The sequence below is a fragment of the Cygnus olor genome, chromosome 5, assembly GCF_009769625.2.
Source record: "Cygnus olor isolate bCygOlo1 chromosome 5, bCygOlo1.pri.v2, whole genome shotgun sequence".
In the NCBI taxonomy this organism is placed as follows: Eukaryota; Metazoa; Chordata; class Aves; order Anseriformes; family Anatidae; genus Cygnus; species Cygnus olor.
Window position 1 is genome coordinate 53,788,023 of NC_049173.1, and position 20,131 is coordinate 53,808,153.

A 20,131-nucleotide genomic window follows, 5' to 3' on the forward strand; every position below is an offset into this window, starting at 1 on the left:
ATTATTCAAAGACTTCCTCAAGCAGTATCTCATACTTGAACAAAAATAAAATAAGAAAAAATAAAATAAAAAGATCCCCAACCTATCATTTAATAGTAGCTACAGACAGCTCTCCTGATTTGCAGATCTGTAGTCCGAAGTCTTAAAATGACTACTGGGCTTCTTGCATCTTAGGACAGCTTCTCCTCCTTTATTTGATCCTCATCCCTCCATGAAAACTTGGAATAGTGGAGGGAGGGAGGTTAGAAAATAAGAGGAAGAAACAGTAACTATGTGACAGAACTAGTATATCATGTATTAGGGAGTAGGGGGGAGTGAAGGGGGTGAAAACTGGTTGCAACTGATTTAATAGATAGTCTGAAAATCATCACCTTGAAATGATGCATTATGAGCTGCATAATATGAATTAACTTATCTATCATGACAAACGATCCAGAAAGATCACCCATTTTTAAGACTGCCAGATAATACCCTATAGAATTTATTTTTTTTTTTTTAAGTTCTCAATGGCTTTCCAAGATGACCCACTCTGCGCCAGGTGTCCATATCAAAGCTGAGCTCCTTCAGTGTTTTCTTTTCATGTGAAACATACTTTTTTTTTTCCTCCTTTCCAAAGAAAGCTACAGAAAGCTACGCTTTTGCACTACAAAAGGTTATCTTTTCCTTAAAAAGTGCTTGAAGGTCCACACGCATCTTCCTAAGAGACAGCAAAACTTATATCCTGACACACAAATGATGCTTTTGTCAAGTTCACTGCAACTTCATTGTTGTTTTGTTTTGATATGTTATAGCTGAGCCACCTACACATTTTCTCTGTACCGACTGCGTTCCAGCACAAGGCCCCTGGGAGCTAGGCATCGGCAGTTTTAGACTCATATGACAGCACAGATTGGAAGAGGCCTCTAGACGTCCTGAGTCCAACCTCCTATTCAAACTCCAGTCACCTATGACATCAGACCAAGTTGCTCAGCTTTATTCAGCTGGGTCTTGAAAACTTGTAAGACGGAGGCTGCACAGCTGCTCTGAGCAACCACTTCCACAGCATGACTACAATCATGTAGAGGAAGTTCTCCACCCAGTCTGAACCTTCTTTACTTCAACTTATGACCACTGACTCTTGCGCTCCCACCATACAGCTCAGTAAAGAGCATTGCTCCATCTCCTCAGTGATGTCCTCGAAGGTACCAGCAGGCTGTTGTTAGACCCCCCTGAAGCCTCCTCTTCTCCTGCCAAACAAACCCAGCTCTCTCAGCCTCTCCTCACAGGGCAAGTGCTCCAGCTCCCTAACCCTCCTGGTGGTCCGCCACTGAACTCACTTCAGTTTAATCAATCTTCCCTGTATCGAGGGTCCCAAAACTGGACAAGGTGCTGTAGATGTGGTCTAATGAGCCCCAATAGAGAGGGATAATCCCTCTATCCACTGGCTGCGCTGTTCACACAGCCTGAGATGCCGCCGGCCTTTTCCTGCAGGGGCATGCAGCTGCTGGCCTACGTTCAGCTTGCTGCCCACCAGGACCCTCAGGTCTTTTCAGCAGAGCTGCTTCCCAGCTTGCCAGTCCCCCACCTGCATAACTGCAGGATGCCCTTCCTTCCCAGGGCAGGGCATCTGCCCTGTCAACTATAGTTGACACAGTGAACAAAATCTTGAATTTAGGATGCAGAGCAAGTCTGAGATAGGTGAGAAGACTGGTAGGAAGAAAGAAAAACTCAGATGAAAGACCTCACGTACAAGGTGCTTTTGCTGTATTAATGAACAAGATGTTAAAAGTGTAAACAACACTATATTATACAAGTACTTTGCTATATGTGCTGCAAATATTGGCAAGCATGAGATTAGTAAGATAGGTATTACACAAAAAGAGAGGGGATTAATATTGTCCTGGAGGATTCAATTTTCTTCTGGTTCCTCACAGGCAAATTCTCTTAATGAAAAAAGTCTTTCGATGGGCACTCAAAACTTTTGACTTAGTATCTTGGGGCTAACTTTACAGCTCTAGATATTTATACTTGCAGTCTAAATCAACAGACATCAAACTACAAATCAAACAGTGAGATCTTTTGTAGCATAGCCATTCGCAGATCCCAGTTAAGTGACCTGTAAAAAAAAAAAAAAGTAATAAAGAAAAGCCAGGTTATTGTTAGTACCTGGGAGACAGACCTTCATGAGAAAGCATTTCAGAGCATGCAAATCATTAAAACACTGATAGATTTTGAAAAGTCATGTCAAAAGAGCCCTGAATTGGGTATTCAGCATGAAGGTACACATAACACATCTCCAGAGAATTCTGTGAAAATGTTTCTAGTGAAACGTGCAGGCGCTACAGACTGAAGGTAATAAAACAGTAAAAGAGAAAATTAACAAGATTTAACAAGGTACAGTACAAAAAGCACATAACAAATAGTAAGCGAGGCCACATATTATTTGGGACCAAGAAAAAAAGATATGTTGCTCACTGAACACAATCTATGCCATTCTACTCCATATACTAAAAGAAACATTGTAAGGAAAAATGCAACATTTAACCACATATTTACAGGCTGGGTTACAGTTTTACAAGAATCTCTGGCATTTCATGATTTATGAGAGCTTGATCTTGAAACTTCTAACTTTGAAGATGGCTGTTGTTATATAATAGTAAAACATAGGAGTGATTTTCCTAAAAACCACACACATCACCTGCAGGTTATATTCATCCTATAACAGATGCATATTAATGTAATCATACATAGCATGCATCATCTGCATTTGTTTTCCTTATTGTATTAGAAGCATAATCTATGACCAAACAGCAAGCTTTTTAATGAGTCCAGAAAAAAATGAAGTCACATTTTGCTTTGACACTAGCTCCCCCTCCAGACCAGCCTAACATTTTAGTAATTATTTTTTACTTAAAATTCTGGTTTAACAAGATTTAAATGCCTAAGTCCAAATCTTCTTCGCCTTGATCCCCTTAAATTTCAGTGAACAGACCGATCAGATAAAAAATAATTTTGTACATACATTTTTTACTGAGCATAAACTCCAAGACTAGAAAAATCATTCAGTTTAACACAGATCAGACAGATAAAACAGCAATTCTATACAGCTGCAGAGAGACAGGAGTGGACTGAAAATACAATTTTTCAGGTTAATCCTGTGAATGGTCTGTAATATCTGTAATATATGCAAACTTCCCTGTACAATCAAGCCTCTGTTTGCAGAGCCACAGATGCCAAAACAAAAGGAAGTCACTATGTGGTTTAGTATTACCTTTGCTAATTCATTTTGTATCCCAGCAAGCACTGATAACACTGTTTTTTCTTGTTCTAATATTAGCTAGACCTAATATCTTCTAAGTTGCTCAGCTATTGTGTCTTTGTTTAGAATTTTGCCAGTTACGAAGGTAAAAGAGAGTTACTACTTGCAGCCTGACCTGCTGTGCTTCTCTGTTGTCAAGCGTCCTGGCAGAGACATCACTGAGCAAGTGAACTTGCATGATTTGACATTCCAGGTTGATTCCTACTTCCTGCTTCCTCAGAAAATATGAATAATTGATTATACTTTGAACCTGAAAAAAGGTTGTCTCATTATGTTTTGTTGGGAAAATATGCCAACTCTGCAATACGATAGTTTGCCAGTTACAGGTACAGATAGGTACGTATCCTACCTAACATGTATATAAAACCCTAAAAAGTATCAATAAAAATTTGGTAGTAAGCATGTTTGTAATAACCGGAGAAATTGATATTACTGGAAATACATCAAAGTATAGTCACTAATTTTATAAGTTCTAATAACTAGCTCTCTTTAATAATGGAAAGAATTATAACAGAGCCTTCTGTAAAACTGCCCAAAGCAAGAGCCGCGCAGGCAATGCTGACTTTTTTTTTCAGCTCAGACTTCTCCAAAGTTTTTGATAATTTACACTGGAGAATGACTTAGAACAAAAATTGACTAATGCTAGAAAAGCCAAAAACCTTTTCATGCTTAAACACTCTTTTTGAAGTATTTACTCCATCAGCTTTCAATTAATGCCTAGATAACAAGACATCAAAACACTGCATTTTGGGGTAAAGGAAGCATGTGTGTGTGTATACATCAGTGTTCACACACACGCTGTATTTGTCATACAGAAAGTGAAGAACATGCTAAACACTTGGTTGTTTCCCCCACCCACATCCACACCACATATGGATGACAGGGCGCTGACCACGTTATGTTTCCGCAGGTTATGCTGTGTGCGCTGCGCACACTGAGGCAGGTACTGCCCCAAGGAACTCAGTCCTTCAACAAGCAACGCGTCAGCTGATGTCTGTGCCTGGAGGCTGTTTGGTACAGCCTGGACCATGCATGATGCGGTAAACGCCACCGAATAACAGGATGAAGTGAGAGGATGCTTAGGGCAATCAGCAATATTTAACTTGCTCTCCGCTGCACCCTTTCCTCCGGTCTCTGCCTACTTCTGAGAGCAGAGGGTCGCAACCCGGTCTTTGGAGAGCACCGGGGGTGCGCGCACACGTGTGACAGACCCGAGCAGACGTTAAGCACAAACTTGAGGGAAAAAAACACCTCACCAGCAACAGAACCCGAGAGCAGAGCAGAGCACAGAGCAGAGCAAGGCGCTGAAAAGCGGGGCAGGTCGGGGAGAGCCGCGAGCAGCACCCGCCGGCTCCGCACCCCGCACTTCCCCGAGCGGCCCGGGCCGTGAGGCGCGGCCCCGCCGCCAGCAGCCGAGCGGCTCCCCTCAGGCGGCCGCGGCTCCGGGGATGAGGGGACCCGGAGGCCGCCCATCGCCCCCCGCTCCCCGCCGGGCTCCTCCCGGGGCCCGGCTCCGGCCTCCCCGCTCCGCCCGGCGGCCCGGGCCCCTTGCTCAGGTGCGGGAGCCGGGCTCGGGGCTGGGGCTGCCCCTCCTCCCGGCGGCCGTTGCTGAGCAGCAGCGGCGGCGCCAGGCCCGGGGGCTCGGCGCCCGCCTCCCCCGCTCGCGCCCCCGAGCCCCGCATCCCCTTACCCGAGGGCCGGCGCCGCTGCCGGGGCCGAGGCTGCGGAGAGACGCCGGGACGAGGAGGAGGAGGAGGAGGAGGAGGAGGAGGAGGAGGAGGAGGATGGGGGGCGGGCAGGGGGTGGGGAAGGGGGGCAGCGGGGCGCGGAGACGGAAGCGCGCAGCCCCGAGCCGCCGCGCCGCGCAGCCCCAGCCCCAGCCGCCGCCGGACTGCGAGACGGGGCGCGAGACGCTGACAGCGCGCGCGCGAGCCGAGGGCGGGCAGCGCCCGCGCCTGACAGCGAAGGCAGCGAGGGCGTGCGGCGGCGGCGGCGCGCGCGACCGACGGCTCGCGCGCGCGCCCCCGCCAGGGTAAAGGGGCTGGGGGGGGGGGGGGGGGGGAAGAGAGGGAAGGCGGCCTATGGGAGCGCGAGCCGGCCTCCCGCTGCTGCCCCAGCGCTCTCGTCATGGAGCGCTGGGAGCGCGCATGCGCCTCGAGGGGAGCATCCAGCCCCCCCCTCCCCGCGCATCTCCGCGTGCCCCCACCCCAACGGGCGGCGCCCGCGCGGCATCACCACACGCACACACACACACACACACCACCACCACCACCCCCCCCCGACCCCGGTGTGTGTGTGTGTGAGGGGCTGCGGCTCCCGGCCCCGCTGCTGCCGCCCCGCTTCCTGCGGGGGACGTGGCGAGGAAATGAGGCGCTCGGAAGGGGAACTGCGGAGCGAGCGCCTCACGCCGCGGCCGAGTCCCCGCCAGCCCCGGGCGGAGCTCGCCGGGCCCCTAAGGCGGTCACCCGGCCCGGTCCTGCCCCATCCCGGCACCCCGAAACGTTTCCTCAGCGCACATAAAGCCCGCTGAGCTCAGGCAGATGCCGCATTTCAGGACGTTTAACGCCGCAACCTGATTCACTGCGTGTTCAGCTGTGGAAACCGGGCGCCTTTCCGAAGTTGGTAACGTGCAGCCCAAGCGTCTCATGTTCCCGGGAGATGAGGTGGCAGAGATGGGAAGGCAGCAGGAGCTTGTTTCGGAGCTCTCTGGTTTGTGTAAAAGCCAGAGCTGGCAGGGATGCATCTTTGTAACTGTATCACACCCTTCTTAGAAGCCCTCCCAGTCTCAGAAGAGCCATCCTGCACACCAGCACTCTACCATGTGTTTGTTCACACGTCTTCTCCAGCTTGTTCCACGCGAACCCTCATTTTTTTCCTCCAAAATTAATAAACGTTCACAAACATGCTTATAAGACCTATGGAACTGGCCCTGGTTTTCCTCTTTTGGCTTTGCATGGCAGGGGCCAGTTGCCTGCTCATGTGGAGCTTGGGTCACAGTCGCTGCAAGCATTGTTTGGGGGACAGAAAGAAAAATTATAAAGTTCTCTGCTTGCAGCAACCTTCCAGAGAGGTCTGGAAAAGGAAAACTAATGAATGTATCTCTTTTCCCTCAGGTTTTAATTCCTAACTGATGATACAAGAGATTAGTTTAGAAATTGAAACAGTAAGCAGATTGCCAATGGCTCTCAAATATTGAGTTGCTGCTGCTAGTCCCTATTACTGTGATAGTTATTAGTATAATAACTAACAATTATATTGCAGTAATGCCTGCAGTCAAGGACGTGGATTCCAAAACCCACTGGGTCAGATACAACGGTTTAAACAGTTAAAAGAACAAACAGCTTGCTGCTTCATAACAGCTTACGGAGGTGATGTAGACCCATCAGTAAACTACTGCTAATACATGCATAAGGAAAAAAAGAAAAACTGAACTATCATTAACAAACTTAAACTTGTTAACCTACCACCCCTTCAAAGAAAAAAATGAACAAAAAAAAAAAAAAACCACAGTGCAACAACTCAAAAACATTTGAAAAGTCTAAATACATGCAGAAAGGCCAAAAGTGCATGCAGTGCAGGTAAGGGAAGGAAGTTGCATCAAGATAATCCAGAAACTAAAGCACAGTTTTCCAAAGGACACATTTAACCACAGACTGCCTTTGCTTGGAAGATCTCACCTAAAGGAAGATTCTGAATGAAAAGAAAATTGTCCAGGGAGACATCTGAAAACTGAAGAGCTTCTCCTAATAGGTCTTCTCTGTCTAGTGGGAAATTACTATTTTATAGACATAAATAAATCCAGCCCCTAACCCACAAAAGATGAGGGTACATTCCATGTGAGTGCTTCTGAGATACAATGTCCACAAACTGGCAGAAAATCAAGGCTGAAATAAATGGGCTATTTCATTAATATGCTTGTGGTGGTTTCAGCAGTACCCACTATGGTGTGAAATTAAATGCATTTCAAATGATTACTTAATGTGATAATGATACTACTGCTGGTTTATCTGCTTGCAAGTCCCTTATATTCTGTGCTATAGGCGTGCTATCTTAAACCAAAGAACACAATATAGTACTAGGATTGACTCGGTATCCACTAGAGATACCAGTGGATGAAATGTCATCAATGTGCCCATAACTTGCGCAGTCAGGAGTTACTTCTATTTGTATTCTAGTTCTAACCATGCTTTAGCAGCTACTGCTATAAGCCTCATTTTTATTTTGAGGTGATGGAATTGGTGACCTCAGCAGTGCTAAGCCATGACATAATGAGAGAAATGAAATGAAATGAGGACTGAGAGATGAAAAGCTTACTGATGAAAATGTTCTTACAAAGTGCTAACTTTTTACAAATGCTAACTGCAGCAGGTATGTACATTTAGAAGTACATTTCCCAAACCAGACTAAAAGGCCAGTAGTTGAATTCTTTTCACCACAAAAAATCATTAAGTGTGGAATCTCACCTGAGACTCCAACAACAGCTCCTTCATCAGGTGGCACAGGGTCAGAGCCTTAGTTTAGGGATACTCTGATACCCTTGATTGTCTACATAGTAACGGTTCAGCATAGAAAGACTTTCTCCTCATTGAGTTATTTGAAGCTGTTGTTGATGGGCATATTCAAAAAATTTGAGCTCTAGTTCTTCAAATTCTCTGAGAATCGTATAGCCCCCAGAGACAAGGAATATCCATTTCTGAAGACTCTTTTAAGTGACTTGACTGATGTCAATCAGTGTCATAAGCACAAAAACTTGTCACAGCTTTCCTTATTACACAATCTGTCCTTATTCATATCTACCCTTTGCATTGAGCATAATTTTTTAATGGAAATTTTAATGAGAATTAAATGACATTTTTTCCTTAAGAAAATGTCAGTAATGGTTGGATCTGTGATTTTTAAATCTACAGCAAAAGCTTCAGGTACTTGAGCTAACAGGATTTCTAGTAATACTGGTAGGGTTTTTATTTCTGCACAGACTTGGTGGAGCTGCACGACTATTTTCAATTCACCAAATAGCACTGTAATGCTAGAGGGACTGGAAGGACATCAACAATACAAATTTTATCTGTTACCAAATTCAGTAACAAGTCCAATAAAATCTGCTGTGTGTGGGAGGGTCAGGACTTTTATATATCATATAGTCTACCCAAATCTGGAGAGACATTTACGTTGAGGCTGTCCTCATGCAAAAAATAAATGAATAAATAAATAAAATCAAGTGCTTTAGTCTAAGTTCCTGACTGCAAAAGCCTAAGCCAAGAATATGAATTTGAAATCAAACAAAGATTAAAGTGAAATTTAGGCAAAAGTGAAATCATAAATGACTAACCACATATGTTTCTGAAGTCTAAAAGCACCTACATTTTCATCACTTATGTTCCCTGAACATCCCCAGAAATGTTTCATTCTTTTCTAACTCATGCCTAATTCACACTGAGTTGCACAGATAAAGGAGGCCACAGCACATTCACATGTGGATTCTCCAAGTAGCATCAAGACTGTGGCTACTTTCACTGCAGCGTCAGTGAAGCTATGTGCCATCCAATGGACCGGTGCTAGAGCATTCACCGAAGATATGAGACCCATCTCCAGCTGTCTCCTCTGCCATATATTGCAAATAGACCACAACTTGGCACAACATCCAAGCCCCTTTATGCAACCAGCTCTGTGATCATCTCCAAAGTTAATTCTCTGATCTCCATATATAAAAAAAAAAAAAGGCTGCCTTAATGTTAATATTCCTACATTTCCCTAGAGACTTCTTTCACACACACCCCCCCCCAAAAAAAAAAAAAAAAAAAAAAAAAGCCCAGTGGGGGAATTGTAATTAAGAATCAAATTACCAGTTCAGGAAAAGTTTAAGTATCTGAGAAGGGATATTTTACACTAGAACCTGTGTCACTTTTTCATGCTTATGATTAGGAAACAAATCATGTTAAACAATTCTGCAGTTTTAAGGTAGAGGCTTCTAGGTTTTGTTGCCCACTGCACGTTTTCTAGTTCTTAACCTCACAATCTTAATACGTTACCTTTAACTGATACAGACTCACAATCCGTTGGCATGAAATCAGTATCTCCCTTCATTTGGCAAGAAAGTGCATTCAGGTAGCAGGTGGAAGCTCAGCAGGGCAACCCTAGTTTCACTTCAGTGAGACATCCTGCCACCTGTCTCAGAAGTTACTGAGTAGCATCTTAAGGCTAAATGTAAAGATGTTTAACTTTGCCCCCCAAACACACAGAGACTATCAAGTCCCCCAGTCAACGCTCAGAGGATACAGACTTTCTACTTGTGTGAAGTGTTTCTCTCCCTGTGTTAGCTGTCTCCAGCTCTTCACTACCTACAGACCCTAGTGTCATAAAGGAGTCCAAGTGGATACCACCAACTCCTATAAAAACACCTAAGTTTTTAAATCCTTATCCCTTTGAGTTGTATGATGGCCTCAAAATCTTTAGAAGCAAATGAAGTTGTTAGCTATCACAGAGCTAGAAGTAAGCTTGTAAGCAAGAATCACCAGTGCTAGAAAGCTTTTTAAAAAATATTTCTGGAATTGATTTGGGAATATTCATTAAGTGTCAATTCTGTGGTTTTCTTTCTTTCCTTTTTTTTTTTTTTGTTACCTTTGCCTTTCTGTACACCTTTTATTTATTACAATATACCTTGCAAATACTTCACCCACAAAGATGTCCAGTTTTGTGCCACTGGGATTTAAGGAAAGGTCAAGCCATTATCAGCAGGGAGATTACAGAAACTGATAAAGTTAAATACATGATTTCTTTAAATTGCCTAAGAATACTATCCACTGTTTAATGTAAAAAATGATATCTTTTTTATTATTATTCTAAAGAATGTTTTAAAGGGTCCCTCAAATATCTTTTTCTAGCCCTCAGAAGTTTTCTTGCTTTCTCCACAGACTTAAAGTTTGATCTTGTACTTGTTGAAATCTCAGTTTCAGATAAAACAGAATTTCAAGTAATTGAATAAAATGTGAGTTAGTAATGTTATAAGAAGTTTTTTTAAACAATTTAACTCTGACTTACATCCACATCAATGAAAGTGAATCACCAAAATCCGTATTTCTTATTTTCCAGGAAATGCCATCAGGTACAGCCAGTCACAGTAAGTGCAGTACAAGGTAATGCTTCCTCCGCTGTGGAAAAAAAAAGGGGGATAGAATTACGAAGAAGTATTGCTGTTGCAAGATATAAGCACTTTAGCATAACTTACAGAAGAACTTGCAGCTGCAGACCAACTCAACAAACTTTTCTATCCCATTTATCAAAACACTTTTGGTTTCCAGCTTAAAGCAGGTGAAACCATAACAAATATTGCACAAGGAATGTTTATCTGTATCCAAAGCGTTTGAATAAATTGTTTATAGAAATCAGTGTAAACTTGATCTTTCTTGACACTTCCACTTTTACAATACTTTACTTTGAATTCCGACAAGTTCTGTGGCATACAACTTTGTTTCTGACCACACACTGGTTTTACAGCAAGCCAAGACTTAAAGGTCAAAAGGAGAGAAGTTCAAACACTATTAAAATGAGCTGCGCCGGTCACATAATGATACAATCACATTGTGGATGTTCAATAAAGATCGAAGGTGCCTGTGGCTATGTGGAAAAACTGCTGTAGAGTGGTATCTTTTCTGAGTGAATGAACCAGGGACAGATCTACCATCACAGCAGCAACCTGTGCGTCCCAGCAGAACAGAGACGATCTGCTCATAATATTGGAGAGGCAGGACTGTAAATGCAAAGACAAAAGGAGCTTTTCTATGTGCATTTTTTAGAATAGAGCCATAAATAACAGCTATATGAACTTAATCAGTTGTTCCATGCAGATGAGCAATTAAAATACAAAATACTTATAAAGTGTTTTGGATCATCTCATGCACAGTAAGAGCTGCTTCAAGATTAAAGCTCAACCATGCTACTTGCACTCCAAGCTGGGCTGGCAGCAGTGTGAACACTGCCACTCGAAGTCTGCCCAACACTTCCCACTTTAAGATCCCACTTCAGCTGCTTAGAGCAGAAATACTTAGTTTCATAAATTGTCAACTATTTGGACTAGCATTTTCAAAGCTCCGAGTTTTTTTAAATTCTTTTTCTCTCTTTTTTTTTTTTTTTTTTGGAGTGCCTTAAGCTTTGGAATAAGAATTTCAAATCTGTCAGGATTACTCTGCTGAAAAGAATGTGACTTCAGCTTTTACTCTAAAAACCTACTTTTATTTAGCCAAGCTATTTGTATAAGGAGCAAAGGGAGCATATATATTTTTAAAATCAGATTTTTTGCAGAAAGTGAATACTCAGGAGTAACATATAAACAAATTGTTTGTTGTGGTTTAACCCTGGTAGGCAGCTAAGCACCACACAGCTGCTTGCTCATTGACTTCCAGCGGGATGGGGAAAGAGAATTAGAAGAGCAAAAGTTAGAAAATTCCTGGGTTGAGAGAAAGACGGTTTAATAAGAAAAAAATACAATTAAATATAATAAATAAATAAATAAAGACACACACAACCAAGAAAAAAAACACAAGTGCAACAAAAAGGAACTGCTCACCACCAGCAGACAGATGCCCAGCCAGCCCCTGAGTAACAGCAGCCCTGGCAAACTCCCCCCCAGCTTTTATTGACAAGCATGGGGTCATATGGTTTGGGATACCCCTGCGGTCAGTTGGGGGCAGCTGTCCCCATTGTGTCCCCTCCCAGCTCCCTGTGCACCCCCAGCCTGCTCGCTGGCAGGGCTGCACAAGAAGCTGAGCTGTGCAAGCACAGCTCAGCAACAACTAAAACACCACTCTGTTATCAACACTGTTTTCGTCACAAATCTAAAGCATAACACTGTACAGGCTGCTATGAAGAAAATTAACTCTATCCCAACCAAAAGTAGAGTTTTGCAACTATCTTTTCCAACCAAATTTCCCCAAAATGCAGAACATATTGTATATGATCTACTATTTCAGTAGGACCTAAGCTGAAACTGAATTGCTGGTCTAGGTGTGTATGGAGACTAGAAGAAAGAAGTCTTCAGACTGATGTTTCAGGTAGTCTCCATGAATCTCTGACTCATGAAAAGCTAACACATCCTTACAGACGAACTCATCATTTTTGCAGTGTAAATGACCAGGAAAAGCAGCATTACTAGAGCTGATCAGTGATTACAAGACCTAAATATGTAAATGTGGTATTACTAAGACGTGAATTGCTACAATATTTGAAGGAATCTTTGTTCAACTTTTATTTTATAATAACCAAATGCATGACACTCAGAAGAGTTTAGTGTCTGCATTATCTCCGAAGTACATAAAGCCGTATTAACTCTATCTTCTAGACACTATTTTCCTCTATGAAGCAGCGGAGATATGCTTGTTCATCAACAGCACATTTTTACATGAAGATTTTCCTAGATCGTATTTCTGCCAACAGAGGCAAGGGGAAAGTGGCATTTGTTTTTGAATGCTTATCTATGCAACGATGTTTCTTCCAGGTAGTTTGCATTTTGTGTTCACCTACAGAGAAATACAAAGCTGCCAGACTGTCGGTATTTCTGTAGGCTAAGTACAAAAGGCCACTCTTTTCCTTTAAGAAGAGCTTGGCCCTTGGATTTGCAATTCTTGCTCACTTCCAGTAACTTATTCCAGATTGATGACCTGCCTTTGACTGGACTGGACATTGTAATTCCTACTTGTTAATTTGCTTCCTCGCTCAGATCAAGTTACCTACTCCAATAAAGTCGTGTAAACACCTTTATCTTTTCTTATAGGATTTTCAATATCAAAGCTATAACAGTAGCATTATCGGATCATTTCTAGGTATTCACGCCTGTTGGAGAACCAGGGCTTATCAGAGAGCTGCATCTGTGTGCGCAGAGGGGTGCGGTGCTCCCTCAGCTTTCCAAACAATGGGCTTCCTGTGGAGGTAAACTTAGCTCCAGAACAGCCTGGTCTATTTCACAATCTGAAACAGAGATGTGGAACACTTTATCTGTGGTTTACAAGGAAAATACTATCACCTACCCAAATAATGACCCCAGCTGTCCTCCTTCTCAGCACTGTCTTTGCAAATGGTTTATGCACACACTTTCAAAGGATCAGCTAATCAAAGATCTGCTGCAGAAAGATGGTCTATAGGACTGGCCCAGCATGTCAAGTGAAGCTCTGCTGAGTTCTGGATGTAAATATGCCTGTAAACCAAAACCTGTCAGGACAAGCATTTTCAATTCAATTAATCTTTCATTAGGTTTGATTACTTTATTTTGCTTTTGACTAAGTTCTGTGCATTTATTATCACGTTAGTGGCTACAGTTGAAATAGTTCTTAAATTTCTCCTGGGCATTTCACTGTTATTGCATCTAGCAGTACTTGGCGCAAAGGGGAAAGCAGCAAATAAGCAAGCAAAACGAATTTATCAGTTCCATTTACTTATCAGCCCATTCTCAAATCACATGCCCCACATGTAACTTGAATGACCAGTTTTTCTTTCCATTATCAAGTACCTTAAGGAAAAGGGATCTACCTCCTGGCAAGTGCCAGATAAACTAGATACTGTATCCTGCCTGGAAATTAAAAGTTATATGCAGGGCCTCCAGCAGGCTTTCAGTCCAGTTTCTAGCAACATCAGCACAAAGCAACGACTGTGGCTAACAAACAAGGATAAAGTACGACTTCTTTATCTCCCGAAGTAAAATAACCTCCACGCAATCATAAATTATCTACCAGAAAAGAAATGCAGCCTTCGCTTCTAACAGCAGGAACTAGACCAGGCAATTCTCCTGCAGTACGGAGCCACCCCAGCAGCTGGGCTCTCCGTCTGCCACAGCCCTGCTCAAGGACAGCACCGGCCCTGACCCCCTGCTCTCAGAAGAACAGGGGCATTCCCAGAGCCAAGATATTTCCAGGCAACTGAGGTAAAACCCTGGGAATGGGTCCTGCTACAGTGAGAGATGCATCTCTTTCTCAAAAGACCTTCTTTCTTAATTATTAAATTCCATTATGCCTGGAAAAACTCTTGCTGGTTCAAAACATCAATTTGCAGGGAATGAAGGACAATTGTGAGCGCTCTACTCTGCCTTCTGCAGTGGCTCTCTGCCAAATGTCAGAGTTGTTCAAGGTTGTCCTTGTACCATCCAGCGTTCCCACCGGCAGAAACTCCCATGGTATCCCACTGCAACCAGGGAAGTATCAGCCAGCGGGAACAAACCAAGCTTTTGTCAGCAATGCTACACAACTTGCTTCCACCAAAGAGTGGTTGCTGCACTGTTACCAGCTTTCAGAACTGGTTATCTCATGTCTTAATTTTCTCTGGATTCTTTTGATAATCAATTACTTCTAGCCTTAAGGAATGAAAATAAAACCAAGATTCAATATAGTTACAAAAAAAATTATTTAAACTCTCCTGTAACTTTGAAAAATCTTATGTTGCATAATATGAGGGGCTGAAATTGATGTTCCTCACTAACCTTTCACATCAATCCAAGTGATGACTTCATAGCATCTCTGCCAATCCACCAGAAACACTTTCAGTTTTGCTTATCTACAGTTACTTTTTGAAAAGTCTGATCGTTCTTAGATAAAGTATTTAATCATGTTTGTATGATTATGTTTAAGCGGTCTTTCTCTTCTGGCAGGCTTGCCACAAGGCCTTTTAGCAATACCAAAAGAAGCAGGACACTGATCTGTTTAGGACCTGCTTACCACCAAATTCACCTTATCTAAAACGGTGGCACAACAATTTGGTTGGCACAGGGCATCTAGGGAAAAGCAATTTATTTATTTGAGAGCTCTGCCACATCAGCATGCAGTGTGTCAGTGAGGATTCCTTTCTCATTACGACTCAAAATGGAGAAGCCTCTTTTTGTGCTCTTCTCTTCCCTTGTATACTGCAGGTGGTAGACAGACGGAAGGAGAAGCCCAGATAGAATCTACCCAGTCTTACATCCACAAAGGTGAACCAAAATTCATTACAAATTCCACCTAACTGAATTTACGTTTGCAGGGTGGCCACAGAACACCTGGTAGGTAGCAGTGTATTTTACACTACCTTTTACCACGGTTACTTCAGCAAAGCAATCTTACACAGTCCACGCTGTATCTATTTATATCACATTCAAGTGAGACTTGCTATTTGTTTGAACTAAAAGTTGCCTCCAGGGTAGGGTGGAAGACAGCTTAATTCCGCTATCATTGGAGACATCAAGGATGAAAAGTTTATATAATCTTTTACAAATATATTTTAAAGCAAATTATTATTTCCTTTTGATGTTTCTATTTCCTGTTGATCCTTCAGCCAAGTCTATATGCGACAACAGAGACAGGAGTGCCACGTGAGGGAACTGTGGAAAACTGGTATGTAAAAAGTGTGTTAATGACAACTCGGATCTTGGAACAACAACATTAATATAGCATGTTTTAATCATTCAGTTGTATCTCTATAGCCACTCCAAAAAGGATAGTCACTACCCAAATTGACTTCAAACCTCTAACAATTACTATAAGCTTTACTTTTTTATTCTTTCACACCTGCGTAACATGAAACTTTGCACAGATAAAATAATGCAGTTTCAGAAATAAATAATACTGTTATGAAGTATATAGGCACACATTTCTACGTACTACAGATGTATCAACAACACAGTCAAAAACCTAACAGATTCGGAGGCAGAAGCCACCAGAAACAGAGTCCTAGAAGCTGACCAGCAGCACCTCTTGGAAAGAAAGGAGCACAGCCCTCAGACCAACCCAACACCCTCTGTGCCCAGAAAGAGCAAACCAGTTTCTGTTCCCATCTCAGCAAATGATGCCAGCAACATCCCATCTGCCAATGGCTCTCTCTGAGTCCTGCATGGCAGCCAGCCATACCTCCCTTTCTCACCAGCAACACAGCTATAAAAACAGGTGAAACCTTTGACCATTTCACCTCTTGAAATGGGAGGGGTGTTGACAATAGCAGCAACTGTTACACAGTCCTAAGTATTCTTAATCAGAACATAAGCATGTATAAGAACATTTCAAATCTCTATTTTAATAGTTGCAAATGTATCAAAATGCCAGCTCACACGCACCCAATATCTCCTGTTGACTGAAATGGTCACTGACAGCTAGTGAAGAGAAACCTTCAAGCCGTTTGGTTACTCAAAGCTTAGGTAGTCTCCTTCCTACAAGGAAGACAAGTATGTGAAGTGGCCTTTGCTCGTTGTGTGGGATAGTCATGCAAACTGTCTTTTGGTAAGACCAGCTGCTCCAGTCAGCAGGTGGGCCTACCAGCTTCACCAACACTGGAGAATTGTTCAAGATTTCTTCTCCTAGTATCTTTTTTCCAGTTCACTCTTCTACTTATTGTCTCCAGAATTTCAATTCATTTGATTTGGCTACTGTTGAGATTTTGTACAAAATAAATCATAAAATACAATTCTATTACTCTGAGAGCAAGTACACAATGCTACGCTGTAGTTCTGCAGGACAACCCATGTCTCTAGTATGCAGCAGCACAAAAACTGACACATCTTAAACACATTAACCTGGCAAGGTGAAGTCTGTGCTAGAAATATCTTACAAATACAAATGAATGCAGCTACAGCAGATGAACTGGAATCAGGATACCTTGTTTCTCCTATGCTGCTGTCAATTTGTTGTGTAAACTGTGATTAGCTTTATTAGTCTGTTCATCATTACCTTCTCCCACTCTCATCTGCAGAATGGCGAGATAAGAACCGTGTCAAAGGAAGAGAGCCAACATTTGCAATAAAAGCTCTGAGATAGTCGGGCAGTGGCTCTTGGAGGACAGCAACAGGATGTAATAAGTACTGACACTACAGGTTCTTTGTAAGTAATACTGGGTACTGGATTTTTGTCAGAAGTTACTGCCAAGCTTTATGTATCTGTTGGCAGGAAAAAATTGTTCTTTTATTGCTATCCTGGGAGGGTTTTAATTGTATTGGAGGATTTTGTTTGAGAAGTTCACGTCTTCAGTGAATGCAGGTGAACTTTTTTATCAGAAAATTTCATTGCCCTTTCCCAACACACCCTATTCCTGGGGACTTTTCCTGACTGATAACAGGTCCATTGGCTCAAATGTCATTTCAGTAGATTTTATACTGTCTGGCAATGCCAACTCCCTTTAATTCTCACTGAGACTCACACTACATAGGCTGTGACTTAGGTTTTAATGAATGGGTGGCATATTTATTCATATGTAAAATGAAGATGTTACTTATTTAATAAACCCCATACAGAGCTCAGTAAATGACACTTGTATATTATTTTGGAAAATGCTCTGGGATCCTGCAGGGTGAATGGTTAAAAGTATTAGCTGTTACACAGATGGCATTGCATAACAGACCTCAGTTACTACTGAGTCGGTTTAGAAGTTGAAACAGAACACAAAGCCACACTTCCCAAAGCACTGCTCTGTGTGCCCAAAGGGAAAACTCCCTGGCTACCAGTTTTCTTAAGGAAAATGCTAGAAACGTGGACACAGAACAACATAAGTATAATCCCAGCGCTCAAGCGTGAGTGGCTGCAAGCCCCACGGAGCTGCTTCCCCTGACACAGCACGCTCTGCACGTCCTGTGGCTTGCCTGAGCCTCCTGGCACTCCTTGTGCTTGCTGAAAACAGCACAGGGGGCTCTACAGTCCCCCGTGAAGCTGAGACTAACAGACCTATTGTAAAGAAACACGCTTGCTCCGCTTCTGCAGCAGATACATATTTTCAGATTTCTAAGCAGCACGGGAATTGCACACCACGTACTTCACAGAGGAGCCTAAGAAGGTTCTGCCACCAGCAGTTACCAAATAACCTGCCTCCCAGAGCAAGCATCTCCCTTTCATTTTCCGTCATTACAGACATTTAATTACTGAAGTATGAGAGTCTATAGCCCTGATCAACCTTTGATTTCATTGCTTATATAAAATCAGCTGGTTGAAACTGGACCTCTGGGCCTCTGAATGAACAGAAACTACAATATGTCAGCTAATTCTTCAGGCTGCCATATTCTGTCTGAAGTTTACTAGGCCAAAAAGAAGCCAAATTTCTCTTTCAGAAAGGCAGAAAATTTGACTCCAGAGGCATCCATGAATGACAAAGTTCTTTAATATCTTTAATGTGAAATCCAGTTTGGCATATGACAGGTCTGAAAGTAAAACTCAGCTTTATGAGTTGATTCCTGCTGAATGCTATCTTGTTCAGAATTTGTAAACAAACTCTTTACTGGGTGATTGCTGTGGATGACTCACCAAACTATTGAAAAAGTGCACAGGTGTAGATCAGAGTTAATATTTGTATACTGAGTGCACACAATAAGACTGTGACCAACTCTGCAAAGCAAAGTAGTGCCAGTTCCATGCCCCGTTTGTTGGCTCATTTGCTGCTGCCTGGATTGTTGCAACACTAACTGCAATGCTGTTATTCCCTGGAGCTCTAGCTGTCAGTTTTCAGGCGTGATGGAACAAGCCTTGCCTGGTGGCACACTGCCCAGCGCTGAAGCAGTTTGCTTGGTTTAGCTTTGACTTTCTGTGGCTCCCCGGATGAAGAATCTGCATGCTGATTTTTAATACAGTAGGGAAAAAAATCAGGCTACGCCTACACCTCTTCCTGTTTCTTCCACAGACTCCTTGTCTAAACCATTCGGTTGGCTTCACTTAGCTCATTTTACAGTCTTTGTTTCGGTTCATATTTACTTTGAAAGCTACTTGGTGTTCCTCCTAAATGCGCACAGTTTAAAGGATCCTTCATTTATAGAGGTTGTGTGCCCACCCTCGTCACTGCTGTGACTACTTCACAATAAAGCAGTAATAGTCAACTAAATTCAGTGGGAAACCAGGCCTCGATTCAAAAAGAAAAAAGTGCAGCTCTATTTTGTGTTACAAACCTCTCTTTATCACTTTCTGCAGAGAGATTGTTTTGAACACTTAAATTTCAATTATTTTTAAAAAAGGCTGGAAAGGTTGTAAAAATCTCCACACACCTATCAAATTTACATCACTGATAATAAACAGAAAGACAAATTCTAGAGCAAATGGGACTGTGATCCAAACAGATAAATCTTTGAAATGAGCACTTACAGAACTGTACCAGTTCAGAATCAGACACACCAGTATACAGGAATATACAGAAATGTTTTCATGTAATAGTTGTGGGATTGACTGTTCAAAAGGCTACTAAATAATTTGTTACTGAAGGGCAAAGGGCTCTAATTTAGCAGTAATGTTGAAAGGTGACAGGGATGATCCCCATGCAGAGAAGGATTTGAGTTAGCCAGGCCTCTCCAGTCAGGAAAAGAGAAGCAGCTGACAGGAGCCTGGTTCGAAGCAAACCCAGGTGTCTTTCACGGGACAGGTGGAGGGCCTGTGCAACTCCTTCCCACAGAGATGTTGCAGATGAGAAAGCCAACAGGGGCTCAGGGAGAAGTCTCCTAAGGGTTACGACATACCTCAAAACCACATGCAGCCCACAAAGTGCCAGAGCTGAAAACGGTTGAGTGCAGGAATATAATATGGGGAAGTACTGTCACAGCTTTCCTCATTCTTCCCTAGGCATCTGTGTTTTGCCAGCACTGGAAATGGAGCACTGGCCTAGCCGGGCCTTTAGTCTTGGTGGGAAAGGAAAACAACAGCGATCTATTTCTGAGTAAGCAGAGCCTGACCTCCTCCTTGCTGTGTAATGTTAAGCTTAACCACCTCCCTCTGCCCAACCTAGAACACCACACTACCGAATAAACCTGTTTTTCAATTTGTTGCTAAATCACAGGACAGCCCTCACAGTCATGTCGTGGCAAAACTTGGAAATGCATATTATTTAATCAAATAAAATGCCTTTAATTGCCTATTTGAAACA

General features: G+C 42.7%; 1 protein-coding gene across 4 annotated transcripts in view; it reads right to left on the reverse strand.

Moving 5' to 3' along the window:
• FUT8 (fucosyltransferase 8) overlaps positions 1 to 20,131 on the reverse strand; it is a 141,836-nt gene that overhangs the window by 86,058 nt on the left and 35,647 nt on the right. For 2 of the 4 annotated variants that reach the window (XM_040557517.1, XM_040557516.1), the window contains exon 3: positions 10,337 to 10,446. The gene's annotated coding sequence lies outside the window, so the exon portion shown is untranslated. Of the gene's footprint in view, positions 1 to 4,988; positions 5,455 to 10,336; positions 10,447 to 20,131 lie in introns of those variants that run through there. The other 2 variants (XM_040557514.1, XM_040557515.1) reach the window with 2 other exon arrangements.